The sequence below is a fragment of the Pinus tabuliformis genome, chromosome J, assembly GCF_031772625.1.
Source record: "Pinus tabuliformis cultivar Carrire ecotype Pingquan chromosome J, CPIR1, whole genome shotgun sequence".
NCBI classification, from domain to species: Eukaryota; Viridiplantae; Streptophyta; class Pinopsida; order Pinales; family Pinaceae; genus Pinus; species Pinus tabuliformis.
The window spans coordinates 1,267,573,320-1,267,592,737 of NC_142295.1; the positions used below are offsets into that span (position 1 = coordinate 1,267,573,320).

The 19,418-nt window shown below is 36.4% G+C and overlaps 1 protein-coding gene across 7 annotated transcripts in view; it reads left to right on the forward strand.

Moving 5' to 3' along the window:
* Positions 1 to 19,418, forward strand: part of LOC149231870 (long chain acyl-CoA synthetase 9, chloroplastic-like) — a 298,899-nt gene that overhangs the window by 93,850 nt on the left and 185,631 nt on the right. The window contains exon 1 of one of the 7 annotated variants that reach the window (XM_089379305.1): positions 1,209 to 1,694. The exons of 4 other annotated variants lie outside the window; for them this stretch is intronic. The gene's annotated coding sequence lies outside the window, so the exon portion shown is untranslated. Of the gene's footprint in view, positions 1 to 1,208; positions 1,695 to 15,378; positions 16,043 to 19,418 lie in introns of those variants that run through there. 2 more of the 7 variants (XM_089379299.1, XM_089379300.1) reach the window with 2 other exon arrangements.

Genomic DNA, 19,418 nt, shown 5'->3' on the forward strand with positions numbered 1-19,418 from the left:
CTAAAATCACACATAACATTGAATCATGTCCTGAATAGTAAGCCCTGACTCCTGAGTCCCAACTCAGCCTCAAAATATCAACAAAAAATATGATAATGTATCTCATCATGTCATAATGTCATATACAATAAAATGAAAGTCTAATCCTATTGATTTCCTCTGCCCCTCTTGCGAGAAAATGCCACAGTTTTCCCTTTCCCTCTAGATGTAGATGCTTTCCCTCTAGATGTAGATGCTGGTGCTTGTGCTAGTGGAGATGGCAATGGAGTCTGATGTGCTCTAGAAGCTGAAGAACTAGAAGTAGGAGCTATAGGAGGTAGACAACGTCCTCTACTGGTGGCAGGGGTGGCAGGGTAGCCCAGGCAGGTGGTGTCACTTGGAAACATTACAATCTTCCAATCAGCCCAGGTAGGTGGTGTCACCTGGAAAAATTACAATCTCTCCTGAAAAACTGATAAGTCTGCTGAATTTTAAATGAAAAATTTAAGTAAAAAGATGAAAATGAAGATTAAGGAGAATGTCACTTTTACTTTAAGAATTTAACATTACCATGAATAGCATATCCATACTAGGGCTTAGACTTGATCATTAAGCTGCCCCACTCAAAAATTATTTGTTTCTTTCAAAAAAATTGCATGAAAAAAACAAAAAAAAGTTATAAAACTATGCGATTTTAAAAGTTTTTATCACGATTTTTTCATAAAATCGCGATTTTCACAACACTGATTTGAATTGACATTTTTCCACGGTAATTTTATATGTTTATTTTTTTAAAGGCAACATGCTTTCACTCCTCTAAAATACCTTTAGATATTGGCTTATTAACCTGTTTCCTTTAACCATTTTTTTTTTTAATTACGCTGTTATTTTGTAACCAAAAAATACTGACTCTTAACAAAATAAAAAAACAATTAAAAAAACCTTTCCAAAAAAATAATTTTAAAACATACTTGAAATCCACAACAAATGATAATGATAATTAATATTCCAACCTAAAATAATTAATAAATTTAAAAAAATTCATATAAATAATTTTTTTTTAATTGATTGAGAAATCCATCTCCAATATCGTGACTAGGAATGAAAAGACGTTACAAACATAGCACTAAATATCTTTAGCTTTTTCCAAAGCATGATAACGAACTCACAAATACGTCTGTCGAGAGAACGAGAGATTTGAACCCCTTAACATTTTTGAACTTTTCCGAAGCATAACAACAAAACCACAAATGCACCTTGAAGAGGCCCAGAGATTCGAAACTAAGTGGAGAATCATTCATTTCCGCTGTACATAGTACATACCCAACCAAACCCATTACAGTGATTTCGCCGATTGTTTTATCGGTAAAGTGGTATTTTCGCAGTGCTTACCCTCGCGCGAAGATTCTGGTAAGGGTGCACAGCATCTGCGAACTTGTTCATACAAGAATCCCATTTCTCATGGAGTTGGTGTGCATTGCCGCGAGAACGAAAAGTTAGCTGTGGATCACGGCCATTGCCGCCTCCCTTGCACCTTTTTTTTCTGAAAGTTACAGAGTCTGAAGAGTAAGGGAGCATATCTGCTCTTTCCAGGATAAATATTTTAAGAAATGTCTGTATTAAAATACCTACGCGGCCTTTTTTGTTAAATTTACCAGCTCGAAGGTCTTGAGGGAGTTCGCTGCCGCCCCGGTTATTTTCTTGGACTCTTTGAGGTGAATTTCATCGCCTCTTTAAATAAATTTTGTCGATATTGTTTTCAGTCGATGTGAGTCAGGCTGAAGCTATTGTGCCGGAAATGGAAAATACTGAAATTAGGCGAGTAAATTTTCATGAATTGATTTTCAGTTAACCAGACCCGGAAGTATTGCAGTTTTAGAATGAATAATCGAGAATAAAAAGCATATTTTAGGGCCACTGCAAAATGGCGGAGAACTTAGCAGTAATTTGAAACTGTGCATTGAATTTTACCTGCTTATTTGCAGTTATTACATTTTAAATACCGTTGAAACCGTTTTATTTTATAACAACTAAATACATCAAAATTTCTACCTGCCTTTCTTCAGTTTGTCTGCAACTAATTTATATACTTATTTTTAAAATATTATCCCTGTCAACGGCACTGTTAGCAACCGACATTGTATTTTGTAAACGCAAGTTCGATCCATGTGTCATTTTGCGGTGAGTTGGTCAGGTGATTTAAGCCCTTAAATCCAGTTGCAGATATGATTTATTATGCTGCAATTTTTTTCTTTCTTTAAATTTAATTATTTAAAACCTAAACAATTCCTTAAGCACATCACAGAGTTTGAACTTGATATATCTGACGCTGCACATGGCACAGTATACCATGCTTGATAATTATATTATTCTGTGATAGAACTATTACTTGCCAGAGTACTGAATATATGGCAGGTACTATTAAAACAGAGCAAATCATGTTCTAGAAACAGACAGACAGATAATTTGAATCCCGTTAGAACCTATAAGAGGCAGAAGGTTTTCAACCATCTTGACTATTTTTTTTTTTCTACGGTTGAAAAATGTGGTTTCTTTCCCCATTTTCTCCGCTAAAGAAATCGGGAAACTAGCTCTGATGGCGATAGTGGTTTTTCATTCTCCGGTTGATTCTCCTTGGAATTATAATGCTCTTTATTTTTCTGCGTATTCTTTGACTTGAGGTCAACTCAACCTTAGGATTCTCCCGTGTAAAACAACTGTTATATATTTGTTGTTGAATGCTTCTTTCCTGTTATATTCATTTCTTTCACTCTTACATGTCTTTTATTCGCTTCTTGTGAGAGCACAGGGCATCAATACTGTAAATTTCGTGGCAACCTGTAGTCAAATTAATCCTCTTTTTTAACGATATTAGTTCAATTTATTTTAGAGGTTAGTCAATGATTTTCAACAAATAACGGCTCCATATAAACCTATTCGGGAGGTAAAGAATATTGATTTCAAGAGTTATAATCTATTTTAATATGATATTAATTTCCACTCGGGTTCAAAGTTAGTTTATGGCATTGTGAATATATCATATATATTTAGTGAAAGATTACTTAAAATAAGTAAAAATAAAGGAAGGTTGGTAAAGTAATATTGTAATGAAATGGGGAATGATGAAGAAGTTAAAATATAGGAAGATCCAGCTTGGATGGGTTGTTTTGAAAAATTATTTTTAAAATACAAGGTAGAAAGAAATTTGTGTTGGGTATAAGGTTATGGGATTTTTTTGGGTCTAGATACCTTATGTGTTTATTATGCAGTTTAGATGTTCGTTTTGGGCTTTTTTTTACTATTGTAAATGTTAGAAGCAAGAGGTAGTTAACTTGGCTAGATGTTAGTTTTGGTTTTTTTTTTTTTACTATTGTAAATGTTATAAGCAAGAGGTAGTTAACTTGGTGCTTGGTTGTATAGGCTAATAGTGTTTGGTAAGCTATAACGAAGGTTGAACATTTCTCAAGGGAAGAAGGCTAATCATCAATGGTCCTCATAAGCCAAGAATATCTAGAGAGAACTAAGTGAATCTATGAAGAGACAAAGGAAGTGTCCTTGATCTCTTAGTAGGGAGAGCATTTGAATACAAAATAGTCCTCAATGTCAAGCTCTAAGGAACAAATATGAGCCAAGAATATCTAGAGAGAACTAAGTGAATCTATGAAGAGACAAAGGAAGTGTCCTTGATCTCTCAGTAGGGAGAGCATTTGAATACAAAATAGTCCTCAATGTCAAGCTCTAAGGAACAAATATGACAAATATGGTGTTCCTAGGGAATATGGTGATTTGTTTGAATGTCATGCTTGTGGGATTAAACTTAGAGTTGAGTGAGAGGGAACATTATGCTACAAGGTATCTAGAATCTAGTGTGTCTTTGGGGCTAGAAGAGTTTGTCACTACATTGGAGATATAAGTTTTAGTAGCATTGAAGTTTGGAAGCAAGTGGCTCTCCACACTTGAACCATGTGTATTAGAGGTAGGCTTTGTAAATTTAGTATGAATACCTTATTTACATCACTCTTGTAGGGTGGTCTGCCAATATCAAGGTCAATCAGGTGAAGGTTGTAATGAAGAAACTTTTGCATCCCATCATGAATCAATGCCACATTCTATCTACTTCATAGAATAGTGATAGTAAGTGATGGATACTTAAGAAGACTACTTTGTTAATTGACCATCTCTCTCACTTGTGTATCATCGTCACCACATGAAAGATAATTGGAATAAGGAGTGGGGTTGTGTCCAATTTTGACCGAGTGATGGCATGGGACATTGATCTCTTAGCATTAAGATATTTAGATAACATTGTGGCTACTACCCCTCCCCCCATGCGGGTAATCCCTAAGATAATTTTTTCCTCCTATTGTGTGAGCGAACAACCCTATGATGATCCACATGTAGCTAGCCTCAGAAGCCTCTCGTCCATGTAAATAGCTAGCCCTAAAATCCTCTCATTCATGCTTCAATTAGTGCTTTGTTTCATCTAGCCTGTGTTGATTTTTGGTAGCATCAGGGAGGCTTGGACACATGTATTCCATAATACCCATAAATTGTTTTGGGAAATTCCACCCGGAATCAATTTTATTAAAATAATTAATTATTTTTAATGGGTGTCTAAGTCTAAACTTAGGAAATTAAAATAATTAAATGGTATTAATCAAACTGTGGGTGAATCTTCTAGAAGAATATGAGGATCAAGTCAAAATGATTTTAGCTATTGATTAGAATCTAATCTGGGCCGTTGGTTCTCAACTGGAGGATTATAAGAGGAGACTTGATGGGAATTTGGAAAACACATCGAGTGGGAGATCAAAGATCGAACTTCTAAAGAGAGCAGCGCAACAATTGTCGGAGAGAAGTTCGATGTGATTTCTTGCAGTGAGGGGTAGGGATAGTTTCAGTTGGAGATTTCCTCCCGATCCGGGAATACTCAACAGCGGAGGCAGATAGAGATTTGGGAGACGCAGTGTAGAGGCTACGTTGGGCAGTGTACGCTGACGCAGAGGCAACGCAGAGCCTTGAGGAAATTCATATTTTTGTTGGAGAGGTCGATTTCTGAAGCCGAAAGTTGGGGTGTGAGGCCGGGAGGATATAATCGAAACCTCAGAGGCAAATCAATCAACAGAACGGGTGACGCTGTCCCTAGAAGCTGTGACGCAGGGCCTACGCAGAGGCAACATAGAGGCAACAAGGGACAAGCAATTCTGTGGCTGGATCAGTTGGGATCGCCAGTGATCGTGTAAGGTATTTCTCATTAATCTTCTTTCAATCATATTCTCTGTACTGGATTGTCAGCAAGGCATCCAAAGATTGTATTTAGAAAACTATTGCTTAATAATACAAACCATCAGCTGCTACACCGGTTTTTCGGCATTGGGTTTTTCCAGGGACATTTGTCCAAAAATAATTGTGTAATGAGTTGTGTATTTCTTTCTTGCTCAATTACTTGTTTCCGCATATAATTTTAATTGGTGAAGGCTGCAGTGTATTAGTTTCGATATTTGCTGTAGGAAGCAGTAAATAATTTGTTCAGTAATTAACAAATAGAAGGAACTTAATCAGTTGCTGCAATAGAAATTTGGGCTTCCAAATTTTCACATGGTATCAGAGCTGCAGGTGAAGCAAGAGAGCAGAGCTAGAAGAACCCAACGCTGAAGAGGAGGAGGGTCGAAGTGCTGCATAGGCAACAAATCGAATCCCTAGAGGGATTGCGCAGTCCAGGCCAGGAGGGAAAAATTTTCGAGGAAGGGCTCTCTCTGAGTGAGTCGACAGAGAGGTAAGACTTCCAGATCGAAGTTTGCCAGTGTTAGAGGGAGCAATGCAAAAGCTTTAGCGAAGAGGAGGTTTCTGGTGTGACACAGTTTTCTACAGCAGTTGCTGGGGCAAAAAACGTTAGAAGGAAGAAGAGAGACACTGTTGAGGGAACTCTTCCTCAGAGGACTTCCAACCAAGAAGTCTGAATTCTCATTTGCTGAGCAACAACAGGGAGCAATAGATCTACTAACTCTAGCAGGGAGTGCGTAGGCCAACCCAACAACAATGCAGAGGAGAGAGGAGGCAATTCAACATTTCGTTGGTAGAGATGGCAACTAATGGGTTGTGAGATCATGATCGGTTGGAGGGTGCATCCAATGGTGTGATCTGGAAGGCAAGGATCTCATGCCTTCTGGATGAGCACGATCTCAAAACCTACGTCGACAGTGTCGTAGCTATACTCGCGGATCCAAAACCGCTCAAGAAGTACAAGGCTGAGATGGAAAAGGCCAAGAGGTTGATCCTCAACGGAGTGAGGGATCATGTAGCGTGTCACATTGCCGGCAAGGATATTGCTCGACAAATGTGGGAAGCTTTGGCCACGCTATAAGGAGGATCTTCTGAGCAACGAAAGATGTACTTGGCGCAGAAGATGAGATCCATGCAGATGCAGAAGGGGGAACACATTGATCCGTTCCTTACGAAGCTTCAGGAGATTCGAGACTCGTTGGCGGCTATGGAGTCAACACCTCAACCTACCGAGATGGTGAGGCTAGCCCTCAACTTAGTCCCAGAAAAATGACAAGTGTTTGTCCAGAGTATCCTGCGGAGAGAAAGATTGCCAGATTGGGAAGGGATGTGCGCAGGAAGATATGAGGAGAGACTTAATCAAGTGCAAGATTGATAGTAGCAGCAACAATAGTGGGACGAAGCCCAAGGAGGAGGAAGAGAATGCAACCCTTGCATCTAAGGGGCAACAAGAGCAGCGGAAGAAGAAGAAATATTTTTCGAAGATCAAGTGCTTCCGGTGTGTCGAACTTGGTCACTACACTACAGAGTGTCCTCTCAAGAAGAAGGACAAGGACGAGAAGCATGATCCGAAGGTTGCATCCACACAGATCGAGGAGGAGTTTGCCATGATTTCCCAGAGGTGGGGTGATCTAGAACTGTAGTTCGAAAGAATTGTAGTTGGGCAAGATCCTTGAGGAAGTCCACCTCTTGGATCAATACCTTGCTACGAGAGCCCAGATTAGAAGTAGCAGGATGGACCAATGCCAATTGGTGCAGAGGAGTGCCGGGGTGACAGTTGCAGTAGCTAGGAGCACCAAATACTGAGCATTGCAGAGCTTGAGTTGGCAGCAGTGTAGTTGGCACAGAGTAGAGTTAGCAGCAGCGCAGAGGCTTTAGAGGGTCAGGGCATAGATTAGAAACAGTCATAACTCCAGCAATAGATGCATCATGCTGAACTCCTGTTCAATAATTTTGGATGCTTTTCTGTTGCTGATTCAATAGCAGCAGCAGTTGGAGAATGTTGCAATGCAGATGCAGTGTTGGCAGTGGTAGTGCCAACAACAACACAGATGCAGAATTTGAGAGGGAGTTGCAGTACATATGCAGTGTTGGCAGTGGCAGGGTCAGCAACAGTACAAATGCAACATTTGCGCAGTAGTTGGTGGGCAGTAATGTCAGACATCAACAACGCAGAGGGAGATGTTATAGAGAAGGGTGATGCTTCAACATGTTGCATTACTAGAGCACATTCCTCACTAAGAGGGAGTGTTGATTTCTGGTAGCATCGGATGTGCTCTAAGCCTCAAAATTTGTAGGGAGACTTGGACACATGTATTCCACAATACCCAGAAATCATTTTGGGAAATTCCACTAGGAATCATTTTTATTAAAATAATTAATTATTTTTAATGGGCGCCTAAGTCTAAACTTAGGAAATTAAAATAATTATAGGGTATTAATCAAACTATGGGTGAAACTTCTAGAAGAAGACGAGGATCAAGCCAAAATGATCTAAGCCATTGATTAGAATCTAATCTGGGCTGTTAGTTCTCAACCAGAGGATTATAAGAGGAGGCTTGATGGGCATTTGGAAAACACATTGAGTGGGAGATCAGAGATCGAATTTCTGAATAGAGCAACGCAACAGTTACCAGAGAGAAGTTCGAAGTGATTTCTTGCATTGAGGGGCAGGGATAGTTCCGGTTGGAGAGTTCTCCCGATCTGGGAATACTCAACAGAGGAGGCAGAGAGAGATCTAAGACAGGCAACGCAGAGGCTACATTGGGTAGCATAGGCTGGCGTAGAGGCAGTGCAGAGCCTTGAGGAGATTCTTATTTTTGTTGGAGAGGTCGATTTTTGAAGCCAGAAGTCGGGGTGTGAGACCGGGAGGACATAATCAAAGTCTTAGAGGCAAATCGATCAGCAGAAGGGGTGACGCTGTCCTTAGAAGCTGTGACGTTGGGCCTATGTCGTGACTGCGCAGAGGCAACATAGGGGCAACAAGGGACAAGCCATTCTGTGGCTGGATCAGTCGGGATCGCAGTGATAGTGTGAGGTAATTCTCACTAATCTTCTGTCAACCATATTCTCTGTAATGGATTGCTAGCAAGGCATCCAAAGATTGTATTTAAAAAACTACCGCTTAATAATACAAACCCTTAGTTGCTGCACTGGTTTTCCCACATTGTGTTTTTCCAGGGACATTTGTCCAAAAATAATTGTGTAATGAGTTGTGTATTTCTTTCTTGCTCAGTTACTTGTTTTTGCATATAATTTTAATTGGTGAAGGTTGTAGTGTATTAGTTTCGATATTTGTTGTAGGAAGCAGTAAATAATTTGTTCAGTAATTATCAAATAGAAGGAAATTAATCAGTTGCTGCAGTAGAAATTTGGGTCTTCCAAATTTTCACAGCCTGCATGAAGGTGGGTAATCTATTATAAGGTACATTAATACTTTTTGTATTCAAGTATTTTCATTTTAATGTTTAAAGTAAATTCTAGTATGGATCACAGGTTGAATTGGATGATAGACTACTTTTGGTTGTACTCTTGTTCTTACGCTTCACTTTGGTGGTTATCACTTGCCCTAGTCCAATGTGACCTTCTTGAGGCCTTTCTTTCACTGTTTAGGAGCGGTACAAATAGGAGACTTTGATTGGTGTTGTATGTCCATGGTAATCCATACTTAACATTTTCCATCTCTCTCTCTCTCTCTTGTATCCACATCCCATCTTTGGATTGATTGCTATCTGTCACCAATATTGGTTCGTTGCTTTCCTCATCTTTGAGTGGGGCGTCGAAAGCTTTTCCCTAAGAGGTTGATGTAGTATAAAGAAAGGAAAAAGCATGAGCCATAATGTTAAAATGCAAAAGATTGGCAAGGATAAATGAAAGTGCGTGGACAAAAGTCTAATTGAGCTCTACCACCTCATTAGCCCTCACTTAGTGCTTGGTTAATGCATGAACTATCTATATAAAAGGAACTTTGATTATCCCAACCTTGATGAACAATGAAATGCTTCATCTTTAAGGGATCAATGATGAATCAATGAAAGCTTGTAAGCTAGGCTATGTATCCAAAGGAAATAATAATGAAGAAAAAGGCACACAAGAGGGGTGGTAAAAATATGGCAAGGAAAGGTGGTACTTAGGTCCCATGATTGCTCCATCTTCACATCATCATGTTCAACGATGATGGAATTTCATAGCTGGTACAAGACCGTGGCATCTTCCATGAAGTAGACCCCATATCATGCTATTGATCACTTCCACTTGTTGACTGATGGGTTGGCCTAGGAACTGTTCCTCTTCTTAAGGTTAGAAGTACCTAATAGGGCCTTATGATAATCCTCCCATACCTAAGCACGATAATGTGTTTACAAATCACATGCTAGAAAGGCATTAGCAGATGATGCTTGTGTAAAGTACTTTGATGCCTTATACATTAAATATGGCTAACTCTAATAGTCTTATGGTTATTAAACCTATGATGTTGATCTCACTTGATTTGTTAGAATGTGCTAGATTCATGCTCCTAGGTACAATTGACATCCCTTGAGGGATTATATGATGCTTCCCCTGCACTTCAAAGAGGACGTCCAACCACCTTGATGACTCCATTGGGCACTAGAACCACGATGCTGACTACTTTTTGAGGAGCAATGACCTTGGGATGCATTCATTATTGTTGATGACACTCTCCTCTTTGTCCAAGATATGAAATGTTGCATATTTGAGACAGGACATTGCTTATAGAGCTGATGTACCCCAGAGATGATAGGATGCCCTGAGGTTGGAATTGCACCTTCTTGATGGATGTTGCCTTGCTTCTAAAATGATTTGATGACGACGACGACGACGACGACGATCTAAGAGCCCTTTGGAAGGGATGGTACACTGCTCTACATGATGACATCATGCCCTATCTCCATGATGTCCACTTCATGTTGCTTGGATTGACGATGTGGGCTTATTTGATGGTAACACCTTGTTGAGAGAGCCTTTGCTTGATGGTTGGACACTGTTTGATGAGGAGATGCAATTTTTTGAGTGATGAACACATTTTTGAGTAATTCATGGCACATTTTGATGATAGATCGACTTTTTAGAGGATGACGCAGGGCTTTTAGCTCACATTTGTTGGGTAAAAGAAACTTGTTTTTATCTTTTATCGTTGATTTAGTTATCTTTGGGAGTTGGCTTGTGACCTATCCAACTTGTAATAAGATTTTATATTATTTTTAGGGATTTTAGTCCAATTTAAGATAAAATCAACCTTGTTGCACTCATATAAGTAGAGGGAAGTCAATTTACATTAGGATCATTGTTACATTCACACCTGAGAGTGTGTGTACTAGCTTGTCTCCTTTGTCTTCGTCGCTTTGGAGCATTAAATTAACTACTTGTCTTTGGGAGGATATTGTGATGGGATGGTTCTTTCTTATGGATGATGAATGGTGATTTTGTCCTAAACTTATTGTAAATATCTTCTTCCATCTTGTACTTGTTGTAGAATTAGGGTTTTAATGAAATTTTCACCAAAGCATTGTTGAATCTTTTATGGCTCTAACATCTCCTTGTAAAGATTATCATCAAGTTTCTTTGAGGAACCTAAGTGTAGCTTTGTCCTTCCCCTCAAATTGCTTCCATCATGTCTTCTTCCAAAGATTTTGTTTTCTTAGACTCCATTAGCTCTTTGATTGAGAAGGACACTAGTTCATTTTTGTGACAATTTCATAAAATAACAAAAACAAAATCTTAAGTTTTTTTCCTGTTTTCTAGGATAAATTTGGGTATGTTATGACAAAATTTGCATTTTTCAACATTATTTACCTTGACCTCATAGTCCTAGGGTTAGAATTTGCATGCACTAAATTGGAAAAGTATAAATATTATTTTTACTGTGATTTTCAATCATTAACTAGGGTTAACATGTAGGTTTTTCCTTGTCATTTTATATGTTTTCAACGATTGAAATTTGTTGTAATCTATTTCTTAGCTTACTCATTGAATAACCTTTATTTTTTACTTGTCTATTATAAATTTTGGGCTATTTTATTATTGTTGTTTTAAATATTTCCATGTTCTAATTATAAACCCTAATTTACAGTAACAATTCATAATTTATTGATAACATATATTTGAGAGCCTAATTGAGCCTATCTAAGACTTATTAAGCTCTGTTGATTTAGCCTAGGGTCTTTGAACTCGTTTTGGAATTACATCTTAATCTCATGTGAAACCCTAGTTATTGAATATTTATCCTTTAATGATTTTTTATTAAAATCCTAGGGGCATTTAGCCTAGGTGCACTTGGGTTATATATTTCTTGAGATCTAATGGGGAAGCCTCCCATGTGAGGATTACATCTGACCATTGAAAATCACAAGAATAGTTACTAAGGTGACAATGATGATTAATCCCATTGTTGCTCTTAATCTAGATTGCTTAATGAGGTTTTGGCCTATTGTGCTAGATTTTGTAGTAGCAGTGACTGACACTCTCTCTATCTTTATTTCAACCATACTCCCCAAGATATGGTATCCAACCTCACACCCAAATAAGAAGGAATGTGTGACTAATGAGTGAAAGAGTTTGATCTTTGATTGGACATTATGAAGTTGAACTTGAAAAAAATTACTTTCCAAGGATGGAGTCAAGCTAAAGTGTGGTATGGAGAAGAGGGCATATATATATATATATATATATATATATATATATATATATAAAGTGACTACCTCAATCTTATCACCTTTATCAGTAAAAATCACATTGATTGCATCCCTTTTGGGGATGTTAAAGGTTATCAATATTTTCCCCTATTGTAACATCATGTTGATGAGTGTCACAAAGGAATCTAAGATGTTAGGTTTCCTATGAGGATCCCTCATTGAGTGGGACATGATGATAATGCCATATGCAAATAAGGGAATAGAAATAAAAACATTGAAGAATATCAATAAACAAGCCTCTATGGTACATAATGAATTTGATATAATTTCCTCTGGCCTGTCAATGTAAAACCCAAAAGTGTAGGAGAAAGTGGTAACCCTATTTAACTCATTGTATTTTGGACCTCCTTTGTCTAACTAGTGTTTGTTACACCTTGCCAATAATGTTCTCATAAAGTGTCATCACAAGTGAGACCATGAAGGGCGGAAGGACCAAAGCTTTAAGTTTACCACGAACCCCCAAAACGAGCCATGCAATCTCGCCAAAGAGAAACACACCAATGGACATGAAATGAGTGATCCATGACAATGTGAGCAAGAAGGAAATAAGTGGTAGCATGAACCAAAAGGCAAGGCAACTAGAGTTCCCCATGTGCCGAGCGCTCTACTCCCTCAATACCCCCTTAATGCTTTATATATTATTTCTTTTGGACTCTACATTTATAATATTATTTACTCTATATTTTATATTTCTCTTATTTTATATTATAGTGGAATGTTAACTTTTTTTTCCTATATTTTTTTATAATAAATAAAAAATTATTATAATTAAAATTAAATTTTTTTCAAAATCATGTCTTTATTTTAATCAATTTCATAACATAATTTATGAGTATTATTATACAATGCCAATTTTAATGAACAATATTTATCTTTACATTTATGCTTTATTCTAATCAAAATTTTAATATAATTTAAGAATATTATTCAAAATTTTAATATAGTTTATGAGTATTATTGTAGAATGACAATTGTAATGAACAATATTTATCTTTACATTTAAACTTTATTTCAAGCAATTTCTAAATATAGAACTATATTTATTTTCATATTTATAATGAACAATACTTATTCACATTTAGGTGGAATATAAATAATTGACATTTTCTTTTAAAATTTTATTTTGGATATATATATATTTTTTCTTTTAATATGTATTTAATATAAATTTATTTTATTAAAGATATTTAAATAAAAAAATTTAAACATATGTGATTGTTAATGATGATGATGATGATGGTGGTTAACGTCCGCTAAGACCAAACATTGGTCTATAGACCTAAAGAAACAAATTATTTATTTTGATTTAAGATTTTATTCTTATCCTCAAATTATTATTTTATATTTACATAATTTTGTTGAATATTAATATAAAATAGTAATTATAATGAAAATATTTATCTTTACATCTTAATTGGATAATATGGTATATTTGGTTGAGTATTAATATAAAGTGATAAATATAGTTAATAATATTTGTTTTAATATTTTAAAGAAATAATATAAAATTATTTAAAAAATAATTTATTGATAATTTGATTATATATATTATAATTAATATAATTATATTAATTATAATAAATAAAATTAATTTTTAAAAACTAAATTAAGTTAATATTTTTATAAAATTCAAATAGTGTTATCTAAATATATTAAATTTTAAAGTTTTTGGTGGTGAATATCCTTTGGTCAAATTTTGATTTTTGTTGTTGTTGTTTAAAATAGGTTTTTAAAGAGAGTTTATAACTCAAACTTGAAATTCCAAAAAATCCCCTGATTATATAGAAAAAAATGTCAAAAAAATCTCCAAAACATAAAACAGATAGACTACAACAATTTAATTATACACTTTTATAAAATAAATTATTATTTTATTATTAAATTGATAAAACTAAAACTTAAACGTTCTAACCTAACTAAAAAGTTTAATTTAAAAAATCTTTAACCAAATCACTCATAAAATTTTAAGCTTTTTGACATTCTATTTCTTTAAAAACAAAAGAAGATAAAAAAAATATATATAAAATTTGCTTACTTTAGAAGCATTTTTTTTTAAATAATTTTAAGTAGGAATAAATGATATAAACTTATTCTTAGCCATTAGATGGAGTGTTGTCGCCAATGTTTTGAATTGAGACTTTTTCGGGGTTACTCCATATTATAATGCAAAATAGAATTTAAAGTGAATCGAGAGGACTTTGGCAACCAAGTTTGAAGTCTCTATCTCCCACTTGTAATTATTAAAAGAGCTTTAAAGTGTTCATAATTATTAAAACAACTTTTAGAGTGGAGTGATGGACTTTGATGCCAAAGTTTGTTTTGTATAAAGTAACTCTTCAACGTGAAGGGGACGGGACTTTGGTTGCCAGAACTTAGAAAAGCATGGAGATTATGGGTGCAATATTGTGTAATGGGGTAAAGCATTCCAATCAGTCTACCATGGAGCCTGAAAGCTGACATTCCATTACTCGCTCCGCATTCATATTTTTAGGAATTTGATAGGGCGTTTTCTAAAGAATATTGGGAAAAATGAATTTCTATTTTTTTTTGGCAATAGATGGGTGGCAGAAATAAAAGGGCATTTTATCAAAGTCTGCAACATATGAAGTTATCAGTTCATTTTGATAATAGATTAAAGTTGAACAGTCTCAATGAGTTTTTTTGAGGTAACAGGGATCTATTATAACAAAATTAGCTTAAAAAAATTTAAATATAGATTAAACTATAATGAGTAGTCCCTTCAACCCATCTAATGAACATCATTAAAACTATTTTATTTCATTTCATTTCATTTCTTAAAGTTGAATGGCCTTAATGAGCTTTTTAAGAAACAGGGCTTCACAAAATTAATGTAAAAATGATCTAAATATAAATTAAGCTATAATGAGTAGTACTTTAGACCACTAAATCTAATTAACATCATTAAAAACCATTTCATTTAATTGTTCATTAGAAACCATTTCATTTCATATGTTTCTGCGCATAAGCATGCATCTGCATGAATGGCCGGGCAGTAACGCGTATCCATGCACAGATGCAGAGGATATTCCATTATTATTCTTACGCTTTTCCTTTGCCTTTGAAGAAAGCTTTATCTTTTACTATTTTAGGGATATTCTATAAATTAATCACAAAATAAAGCATTCAATTTTTTTATCGATTAAAAACTAGCCACTAGATTTTAAAAATAGAAACCACTTTCCAAAACGCTATCAAAACACACACCACTTTATCTTAACTGTCGTGCTTTGGCTCCTTCTAATATTAATATCCCTGCATTACTAATTGTTTATACACATTTGACATTTTTAAGACACGCATAACCCTGTAACACATGACCTTGGATGCAAAAGGAAGCAAGAAGGGATGAATCTACCCGATAGTTAAATACAAACAGAGCTGTCAGTTTGGAAGCCTCGATGTGGGGAAATTAACCTCCACATTAGGCAGCCAAATCGATACTCATTGCCCTTAGTTAGTCTTTGAACATTGACGTAAAGAGGTTGAAAAAGAAACTGACTCAATCGCACGGATATTCCTCTACAAATAATTCCTATCTGTTTAAAAGTTTCAGGTACTATCTAAGGAGCTAAATGCCTGCGAAACCCGTGAGTCGTGACTAGTACGATAGCTTTCAAGTACTGATCATTTCATACACGACCCCGATTCTTCATAGAATTCTTGTCTGTGAAGAGTGCAGTGTGTCAAAAGGTCGTTGCAGATACGTCTGCCTGAACCGTGTTGGACGAAGTTTTGGGGTTATACCCTTTTCTGAACATCTACTGAGGTTTTTCTTTTTCCGAAGGGTTGGAGATTTACCCTTTTCTGAAAATAAACTGTGATTTCGATTTTTCGTCGTCGTTAACCTATTTCCTTCTCCTTCGCACCTTTCCTTCGAATAAATTCACGAGTTTTGGAAGTACCAGGAACAGATGTATGCCTTCCCCAGGATAAAAACATAAAGAATTTTTTGTGCTGCACAGTCTACACGTATTTTTTCTGCTAAATTGCAACCTCGGAAGTCTCGATGAAGTTCGCTGTCACGTATTTCTTCTCGTCTCCTTGAGGTAAACTTCTTCGGCAATTCAATTTAGTGTTATGCCGTTGCCGGTTCAGAATCTTCGCTCAAAGATAGTTTGTTCTAACTTCAAAGGAATCACTTATTATGATGCACTGTGAAGCTGCAAATAAATCAAAGGAATCACTTATTATGATGCACTGTGAAGCTGCAAATAAATCATATACTAGTGGATTGGAAATGTTGTAATTTCTCTGACATTGGGAAATGGCCCTCACTACAACTTCTTGGTTGGCTAATTTGACTTCGCTCTTATAAACGTTTAGTCTATTAGAAATATCTCTAATATCTTGCCACTTCTTATGGGATGTTGTTTAACCTACACTTTAATTTAAATCCGTGAATTACTGTGGATGAGAGAAGATGGTTTGAATAACGGATTTGAACCTGGGCCTTGTCCAGTTAACCCGCCTGTTAACGCCGATTGGTTATCAATTTCTTAGAAGGAAAAAGAAAAACAAAATTAGTGTTTCCTCTAAATTAAAGAAAAGAAAAGAAAAGAAAAATTTTAAATAAATATAGTGAAAATATTTCTCCTAAATTCTTAGAAAACCACTCTGCTGGTACGTTGCATAAGCAAAAGAACTATAAAATTTTGTTAAAATGGGTTTGAATTAAAGTCAAGATATTTGCTTGATAGAATGCGGTCGGTATTGGAAATAAATCAGAACTTTTTGAGCTTTACTATAATTTATCCGCTAATGAGAAGCAACCATAAAGAAAATACATAGCATTTCGTTCCAGTGAAGGCAATTGATATGTTTCTGTCAGTTGTCAAACCGAAGGTTGAGTACCTATCCTATGCGGTAAAACTTGAAGCTACCGAGGTTTTAACAGATAAAAAGAAGAACAGTCTTTAAGCCAATTCGTGTAATGCTTAGAAAACTAGGTTGTAATATCACGGGCAATGTTGATTGACAATGGGAATGTGTAAGATTAGCCATTTAACCCTGGCCAGCAATGTTAACCATTGATCACCATATTGGCTTATCAAAGACTTCTTGAACTGTTCTGTGGATCAAGTATTGAACTTTTTCTAAACGTTTGAACTGCATGAACACCATTTATCTTTTTGACTAGTTAAGTGCAACTTTGCCTCATTATTAATGTCTGCTCAAGGCTATTACTGAAGAAGAATTGTAACATCTACGGTAGCATGGTTATGAAGGTATGGGTCACGTTGGGTATACAGTTAGAGTCCTTGATATGGAACCCTAGATGTTAGGAATGTAGATAAGACTCATATGTGGGTCTATACATCTATTTGATGCTTGGCTAGGCCTTGACCTCAAGATTTGATAGAATAAATTTGGTCTCAGTGGATAGTAATAACCACCAACTTCATCTCTCTCTTACAAACACTCATATTGCTAAAGAATAATTTTTATACTAACCTAAAGACACCAAAGCTGGTGTAAATATTACTTTTCAGCATGGTAATAGTGTCTTGGCTGTCAACATACCCTATAATCCTCGGAAGCCAATCCTAAATGGCAAAATTATTTTTCCTCCAAGGAAGTTGCTAACTTCAAGGTACTTGATGGGATTTAAACTTGTGATGTATGGCCCCCTCGTAAGCAACATGTGACCAGTGGCTCCCCGTCAACACCATGCGTTGGGCTGATGGTTCAACTGATTGAGATAACCTTCAAGGTTATATGACTGACCTATCATAATGACTCAAATAGATAGGTTGGTTTCAGTTTGGACCTATACAAATCATCTGTATTTCCTTTTTCTTAGTTGGAGATTAACGTGCCTTAACTTTAATCACTTTTATCCATTTGAATTTTGACTTGAATCTATTCTTGATTTAGATTGGTTCAACATCCAATCATAGTGATTTTTTAGTATTCAGAAATTGAGAAGGGCTTGGATCCCCTTTCTATCTTCTCTCTAATCCAACAAATTGACATGTGTGCCCGTCTCCATGGGAATTTGATTGTCTTGAGTCGGGAACTCTTGAATGTCTTGTCTTTATTTGAGGAATTGATGCTTTGAGCCTCTTTTCTTGCTTTAGACTACACTTTCTTGGGAGATTTAATCAAATAGTTACATTCCTTCACCCCTTGTCATCACATGGGATTTCAAGGATATAGTTTGTTGTTCTTTCTTTTAAGTGGATCTTAGGAGGCTTGAGAGATATTTTCTTTTACAATTCAGGCACGATGATATCAATATGCTTGTAAGTCAAGTAGGGTTTGTATTTGAATGCTACTTGTTCATAGCCCAATTTTCACTTCCACATGGAAGCACCTAATTTTAGCCAGATTTCTTTTGATAGGCCTTTTTTGAGATCCATTTGCACACACTTCCATGTAGACTCGTGATGTAGCTCTTATCAAATTAAGAGGAATAAAAATGGTACTTTTGTAGAGCATTTTAGATTGCATCCATGCATTTTGGACCTCAAAATTGCAGGTTGCCAAATCTAATCTGCACCTAGGGTCGAGGACAAGGAATTAAGGGAAGGGCCAAAGGAGGGATACAAGGGTTCATATGTGTTAAAATTGGCAACTAGGGCCAAACTCCATGTGGGTCATCTTATTTATGGTAGCTGATATTTTTCTTGGATCCCTCTCATCGAGAGGTGTAGGATTGATCTAAAGATCATCTGATTTCGATAAGTATTCATGGAGTTATGAATTTATTTGTGTTATAAGACAATTCGTCAAGGTCGACCAACAACCAAATAAACCCCACATGTGCTCAACGTTTTAGTATAAATAGAGGTGGCCTTCAAGTCATTTCAACACACTTGGGATCTCTTCCTCTCTCTACTTGTCTTTGGGTTTTAGTAGGAGGAGAGATCCTAAGGAATAACGTTGCCCTGATCCAGAGGGCAGAAAGCTGGAACTTCTGGAAAAGACGGAATTGCCAGAAAAGTCGGAACTGCTGGAAAAGCCGGAAATGCTGAAAAAACCAGAACTGCTGGAAACGCTATAAAAGTCGGAACTGCCGGAAAAGCCAGAAACCCTGGAAAAGTTGGTAAAGTCGGAAAAGCCTGAAACCCTGGAAAAGTTGGGAAAGTCGGAAAAGCTGGAACTGCCGGAAATGCTAGAAAAGCCAGAACTACCAGAAAAGCCGGAAAAGCTAGAACTGTCGAAAACGTCGAAACTTCCGGAAAAAGACTGAACTGTCGGAAAAGCCGGAAAAGTTGGAAATGCGGAAAAGCCGGAGCTGCCAGAAATGCCGGAAATGCTGGAAAAGTCGGAAATGTCGGAAAAGTTGGAAATGCCGGAAATGCCAGAAAAGCCAGAAATGCTGGAACTGTCGGAAAAGCCGAAACTGCCAGGATTGCCGGAATTGCCGGGAACAACTGGAACTGCCGGAACTGCTGGGAATAGCTGGAACTGCCAGAACTG